Source organism: Panicum hallii, chromosome 2 (genome assembly GCF_002211085.1).
Source record: "Panicum hallii strain FIL2 chromosome 2, PHallii_v3.1, whole genome shotgun sequence".
Classification (NCBI taxonomy): domain Eukaryota; kingdom Viridiplantae; phylum Streptophyta; class Magnoliopsida; order Poales; family Poaceae; genus Panicum; species Panicum hallii.
In genome coordinates this window covers 21,786,548-21,793,715 of record NC_038043.1, presented here as the reverse complement: position 1 = coordinate 21,793,715, position 7,168 = coordinate 21,786,548, and positions in this window count along the sequence as shown.

Sequence of the window (7,168 nt, the reverse complement as noted above, 5' to 3'; positions counted from 1 at the left end):
CTTTCTAAATCAAAGCAATCAAGTCCCTGGTCGGGGAAAACAGAGAACAGGAAGATAACGACGATATTCCGGCAAAGGGATCGCCGGTATTAGAAAGATTCGGCGGATCAGGGCAAACCTTGGGGTAGCCTTGGTTGTGGAGGAGAACACGCGGAAAGTGAATTCCCGCGGTGAACAAGATTGGCGATAAGATGAGCTCGACGATGATGAGATTCCGTGGTTGACGAAGAAGTTTACCAGGCAGGGTTGCCGTGCTTGATTGCATCGAGGCTCCTCCGAGCTCGTCACGCCTAACTACCGCCTTCGCTCCACAACTCCTCCTTCCGACTCGCCTCGCCAAACTCGTAGCCGCATCACTATCTGTGGCCTCCGCCGCCCCACGCTGAGCACTCGACGTGGTCAAACCCTGGAAGGAAACCCTGGACGCCATGCTATTTGCAGACCAGCTGTTGTCAGATCCGCACTGCTGTTTCCGCCTCGACCACCTCGTGCTGCTGATCCTCTTCCTCCTCATCTGCTGGACCGGCATCGCCTCGGCCTTATCGTGACGCATCTGCACACCGTCGCAATATCCACCCGACGGCATCTTGCACCCTTGACGCCTCGCCCAACAGCAGGACCCTCGGGATCTTCAGCACCACGCGTATCGGCATTTCGTTGAACACCTGAGCTGCGTCCTCGATATGGCTATTGCGTTCCTGTATCTCGCGCAATAGCTTCCCACTGCTACTCCTCCTGCGCGTGCCGTTGCTCGGCACGTTGTTCTCCAGCATCGCCTGTTCATGTCTATGGGCCCGCTCTGCTCCGGCCGCCCAACACCTGCATACACCGCCAGCTTCCGCGCATCACCGCACGCACGCTCGCGCCACCCGCTCACACGTGCCGCCTGGAGTCACACGCTCTGCGCCGTCCGAGCGCCCTGCTCGCGCGCCACCCGAGCTGCTCCTGCTCCGGCCACGAGTCACCACTGTGCGCCGCGCCTCCTCCCGCATTCACTGTCGCCTGCGCTGCACCCTGGGTCCGTTCACGCCGCACTCCGGTGCTGCCCGCGCTACGCCGGCTCACGCGTGCCACTCTGCTCCTGCACGCCACCGGTCCCGTGCGCCGCTCACGCCGCGCACCTCGCACCAATGCCTGCCACCAGCGCCCGCGTGCTCCTGTTCTCGCACGCCCTCGCCGCCTGCGCACCTTGCTTCACGCCTCCTGCGCTCTCCGCGTCCGCGCGCAGCGCCGCACGCCACCCGCGCTGGGCCACCGCCTGCGCACTCCCCGCTCCTGCGCCGGCCCACGCCAGTGCGTCACCCGCCGTCGCCGCTTGTGCGCCTGTGCCCGAGCCACTCGCCCGGCCCTCGCACACCCCCGCGAGCCGCGCGCACGCCTGCGCCGGCACTCGCCTACTCCAGTCCCGGGCCGCCTGGCTCCTGCGCCTCCACGCCCACGCGCCCGGCTCGCGCGCGCCTGGCCGCGCCCGCGCGCCGCACGCCGCTTGGGGCCGCCGGCCACGTGCCTGGGCCCGCCAGCTCGCACAGCGCCGCCCCGCCAGCCGCGCGTCTGCGCGTGCTTGCGCCCGCCGAGCCGCCGCAGCAGCTTGAGCCCACTCCCTCCGAGCACCTGCGCCGTGGCTGCCCGAACCGGTGGAGGAGAGGGTAGATGAGAGAGAGAAGGAGATAAGTGCTGCCGGTGGGGGAAAAAGAAGAAGGTAGGCGCCAGGATAAGGTAGAAGAGAGAAGAAAGACAGTTGGCTTATACGTAAAATCAGAGAACTGCAGGGACCTGTTTGTAAAGTAAAATTTCCGGTTGATTTAAAACCCTAATGAAGAAATGCCCAAAATGAAAGTTGGAGAGTTTTTCAAACTCTACAACATTGCTTTAGGGCTCAAGTTTAAAAACTCAAAACTTATATTTTTACACGTAAATTTTTGAATAAAAGTCGGATTTGAATTACTCTTGTCCTACAGAGCGTAACTTTATAAAATTCAGTACCTAAATGCAAGCATTTATGACACGTCATAATGACGGGATAGACTCGTCATAATGATTGGATAGACATGTCATGATGACTTGCACTTTTACACTTTAGTCCTGAATAAATTTGAAAATTACTTTTGTAAATCAAACATTTGCATAAAAGGACTTATACTTTTATAAAATTACATAAATACCCTTATTTTCACCACTTTACCCAAAAATTTTATACAATTCAACACATGCATTTCTAATGCAAATTTTGGATAAATACATATTTTTACAAGGGATAAAAGTAAGAAAAACATGTTTACAAAACCATCTTTCACTTATTCTAAAATTACCCTTATCCAAATACATTTTGCAAAAACAACCTTAGGTTTTTCTTTAATTACAAAATACCCCTTTTTACTTGTACTTTAAATTTTCAAAAGCTTCACATAAACATACACAAGCTTTACACTAACAAACACATACTTCACACTAACAATTATATGTCTAGCATTGCAAGTACACGAACTGTCACACTTGCCGTGCTGCTGTTTCCCCGCTCCCCGCCGTCGAACAACCCCCGCAAGAGCACCGCAGTGGGATATGGGTGCATGGACGCCGCTCCTTTATCTCTCTCTTGCTTTCCCCGTGCCCGCACGATCTCACTGAGGATTCCCCGTCGCCGCTAACCGCCGGCCGCCATCTCTCCTTCTTAACCCCTCAATTAGTTTTCCCTTCGCGCGCGCTACCACCCACTCCAGATCTGAGCCTTAGCCGTGGCCAAGAACGCGTTATCGCATTTTCCCGGTGAAGATCCACCGCACGCCGCCGCCGCTCCACATAGCCCCGCGTCCCTGGCCGTTGGATCTAGATCCAACGGTTTGAATGTAATCCAACCCGAGTCAAATAGATCTGATACTGGTCCACCCATGGTCTTTTTGTAGTTTAGCCCTTAAGTTTTCTGTAAATCAACCCGCAGTTCATGTTAGTTCAAAAGTATTCACGAATAGATCCTTTTCTTCTGATTAGGCCCCTGACTTATTCAAATATAGAACCCGCAGTCCTAGATCCTTCTGTTTTATAATCTAACCCTTAGGTCTATGGTTTAGTTATGATCTAGCCCTCGGTTTCTTTTGTTAGAGACCTTCTAGTTTTAAATCTTTCACAAATAAGCCCCTGGAATCATGTTTTAGCCCTAATTTCTCTGTTTTAACTCCGTTTTCATCGATTCTTGCGCTCACGCGATCCTTACGACATATGTAGTAGCTTTATTACAATATTTTGTTCTTTTTATATTGATTGGTGTACTATTTCTTATTTATTATATTTGTTTGCTTGTATGTTTTTTTGTGCTACGATAGACGATACGCAGTTTGAGGGTCCGCAAGAGCCGCACTTTGAAGACGTTCCCGAGCAGCAGCAGTTCGTTAACCAAGGCAAGTGGTCCTTGATCATACTCCAGTCCCAATAATATTATAAATACACCTTTACTTTATATACATGCATGTGTCTAGAATATGATGGACCCCAAGTTAAGGATATGCCTAGTTTCATTTGAACCTCCTTGATTAAACCTGGGTTATTTATATTTATGTTGTAGTTACGCTAGTTTCTTTTACTTAGATTTTGGTTGGATAACCTGGATATCATGATACACTGGTTTACTTATGTTCAGGAATATTTTATTGGTGATAAATAAGATTATTGAATTAATTGGAACATGGAGAACCACCCAGGAAAACAGTACAACCACTATACTACATGGCTCTGGTCTTGGCTAATTAATTAGAAACCTTAGGTTGTGACAATCTTACCGAAAGGGCAAGAGAGGTTGCATTGTCGGGGTACAGCTCGGTCCTCTTGAGGCATATTGTTATATGTGGTCCTTGGCCAAGGCATTTCCTCATTAGGGAGAGTTATGACCGCTTTGACTTGAAACCTGAGCGGATTGTTATAAGTTAGGGAATCTTTGTAAAGGCCTCGTAGTGAATCCCAGCCACTCACCTTGGAAGTGTTTAAGGGCCTTGCAAACTCAGGCATCAAGGAAAACACGAATTGTGGGTAAAGTGTACAGCCTTTGCAGAGTGAAAACTGATATATCAGCCGTGCTCACGATTAAGAGCGGCTTGGACACTCACATGATAATTAAACTTAAAGATGATCTAAATCGATGGTTCTTGTTTATTTATTTACTTACTTGTGTTGTGGATTAATTTACCTCAGATAGTTTGTTTAAGGGTTGGTATATATTTACACTTAGCTAATGCTTGCCTAATTAAAACATGACCAACTAGAAATGCTTATCGCAGTCAAACCATGTTAGCTTTTTCTTGATCATAGCCTTGCATGTCATGTAATTTACTCCACTTGCTGAGTACCAACCATAAGTGTGCTCACACTTGCTTTATTAAAAACAATGCTGCTCAGAACAAGATAATTGTCCGGTGTTTCTTGAAGATTTCGAAGAATACTAGGCATATGTCTCCCAGTCATCTGCCTGTGAAGTTGGTAGTTCGCTGCTATTTATCAACATTTATTTATTCATTTAAGATTAAGACTGTCGGTCATGTAATAAAGTACTATTATACTCTATCTCGTTAATGCATTGTTTCGGATATTTGAGTGGCAGAACCAACCTGAATTACACTGGCTCAAGTGCGCTGATCCTTCCTCGGAAGGTAGCAAGGACTCAACCGCACTTCAAATAGTGTAACCCCGTGGCCTGTCGGGTAAAGTCCCGATAAAACCACCTAACTTAGGATCAAAACAAGGTACCTCGCATGAAGGCGAGTCCAGAGATACAAACACCGATAATTTTACATCACAGGCTTAGTATTACATTATTTTCTGATATATATAGTAGTAAGACCTAACTAGTAAGAATTTATACAAAGCCATTTAAAAGAGTGAGTATTTGCAGCGGGAAGTAAAATACAACACTATTAGACGTCGCCAAACGGATATCGAGCTAAGCCCAAGCTCAACATCACTCGGAGGAACCTGTGTTGGCCGGGGACGGATCCTATTCCACGGACCAACCATCGGGAAGAGCATAGGGCCAGGGCACAAGCAGAGTAGAGTCCTCAGGGAGATTACCTGAAACATAATTAAATTTGTAAGACTGAGTATTCTAATACTCAGCAAGGCTTACCCGTTTCATAGTATACTTAGCCATGTAGCTAGACTATGAAGGCTTTGTGAACAGTTCTGGGTTTGTCTTTTGCTGAAAAGCACCAAAGAGTAGGTCCTTAATTTTCAAATTTTAGCTTTCAGATTCTATTTGATTTTCCATTCTAGGTAAGCAACTATAACTACTCAAGCATGGTAGAATCTTTTAAACAAACATCATTTTTGATAATCATAAAGTTGCTCTTATTACTCTATGTGGCAAAGGGATCAAGCAGTCTCGAGCTCCGTGAGAAAAAGATGATTCAGAATCGGATTTTTAAACCTTGCAAGGGTAAACCTAACTCACACGCTTGAAACATTCAACCATTGTTCCGAAGCAACCGTTTGCCTTTCATTCCGACTTGTGGAACAGTGCCACCACAAGTGACTGTAGGACCATACGTACATCAAATATGCAGGACGTACGTCTGTAGCGCGACTACATGATCGTACTCCCATCCACTGTGCGGAACATACTTCCGCACGTCAGTGCGTGTGCGAAAAAACCAAATTACGAGTGGTGGGTGATATGTCCACTCCTTGGACCGATCGGTTACTAGGCTTACCGCTTACCCATAATTCACGGTATGTGGCTAGTACTTTCAAACGCTTAACCACCGCTACCACACACTGCGACCTTATCAACTTTTATTAACACAGACGGGGTTTTTGCCAAGGTCATGAATCATAATCACAACCCCGTCCGTTATCCTTATAGTGATTGCAAGAATGTAAACATTGCAACTCCTATAAAGCTCGCGAGTGATAGGCAATCACTCGACTTCTACCGGTCTTATTAGCATAGCAGTTATTCTAACTCAAGTTCTAATATACAGTACATAGGATTCTAGGAATGTGCACCTAGGGTTTCTATACAACTCCTAAGAACTTAGATGCATCAGTACAATAATTAAATTAATATTTAAATTGCAGTGTATGAAAACAGGGTGTATGTCCGGGGCTTGCCTTCGCTGGCGGGGCTGGGGTTGGAGATGTCAACACTAAAACCTTCCGAATCGGGGTTCGGGGCTTCAGTTAAATCTCCGGTGACGTTCCCGGGGTCTTCAGAAATTCCTTCTTCTGGTTCTGGGATTAGCTGATAATTTCTATCAGCGAGAGTTGTCGACTCTACATGATATGCAAATATTATACTTTAGGGAATGCATACACTTTCATTTCATTTCACAATAAAGTTGCAATCCAATATACAAATATCCTATTTAGCAAACCTATTATCTACTTCCCTATTGGGCAATCATTTATCGAGTATGAACTAGACTACCTAATTGCATTAAATGACATGTTTAGTTACCCTAATCAACCAACTAATTGCATTAGATAGCATGGGGTGATCCTAATTCACCAAAATAATGGCATTAAACACCATTAGTGGATTTTAGGAACTAGACTAATTATTCTTTAAGAATGGGGGTCATTATTATTAAATACTTTTTGTTTTTGACCAAATAATCAAACCCTAAGTTAGGAGTGATTACTAATACTACAAAAATTAATATAAAAAGACCTAATTGAAATAATCTCATCCTAAAAGTTTTAGAATATTTTATGTAGTACATCAATGAGAAGAAATATTTCAATTAATTAGCACCTAGAACATGTTTTATTTCCACAGATCAAACCACTGTAGTACTAGAGCTATACATTTAATTGAGTATTGGTGAAGCATGAATAAAGCTTTTGTAAATTTATCAGAATTTTATCTCCAAAGGAATAGTGCTACAAAAATAAACAAAATCAGCACTATTATTTCAAGATCTATTTATATCTAAAGTTCGAGATAATTTCTGTGACACCCTAGGTGTTAAATATAGCAAGCCAATAAGAAGAATATTTTGTATGTTTTGAATGGTGTGAAATTTGAGTAAAGTTATGAAAATAAGGGTATTTATGTAATTTTACAAAAGTACAAGTCCTTTTATGCAAGTAGTTGAATTACAAAAGTAACTTTCAAAGTTACTAAGGGCTAAACTGTAAGAATGCAAGTAATCATGACATTGCAGGAAAACTTGCAATTAGGTCCAAA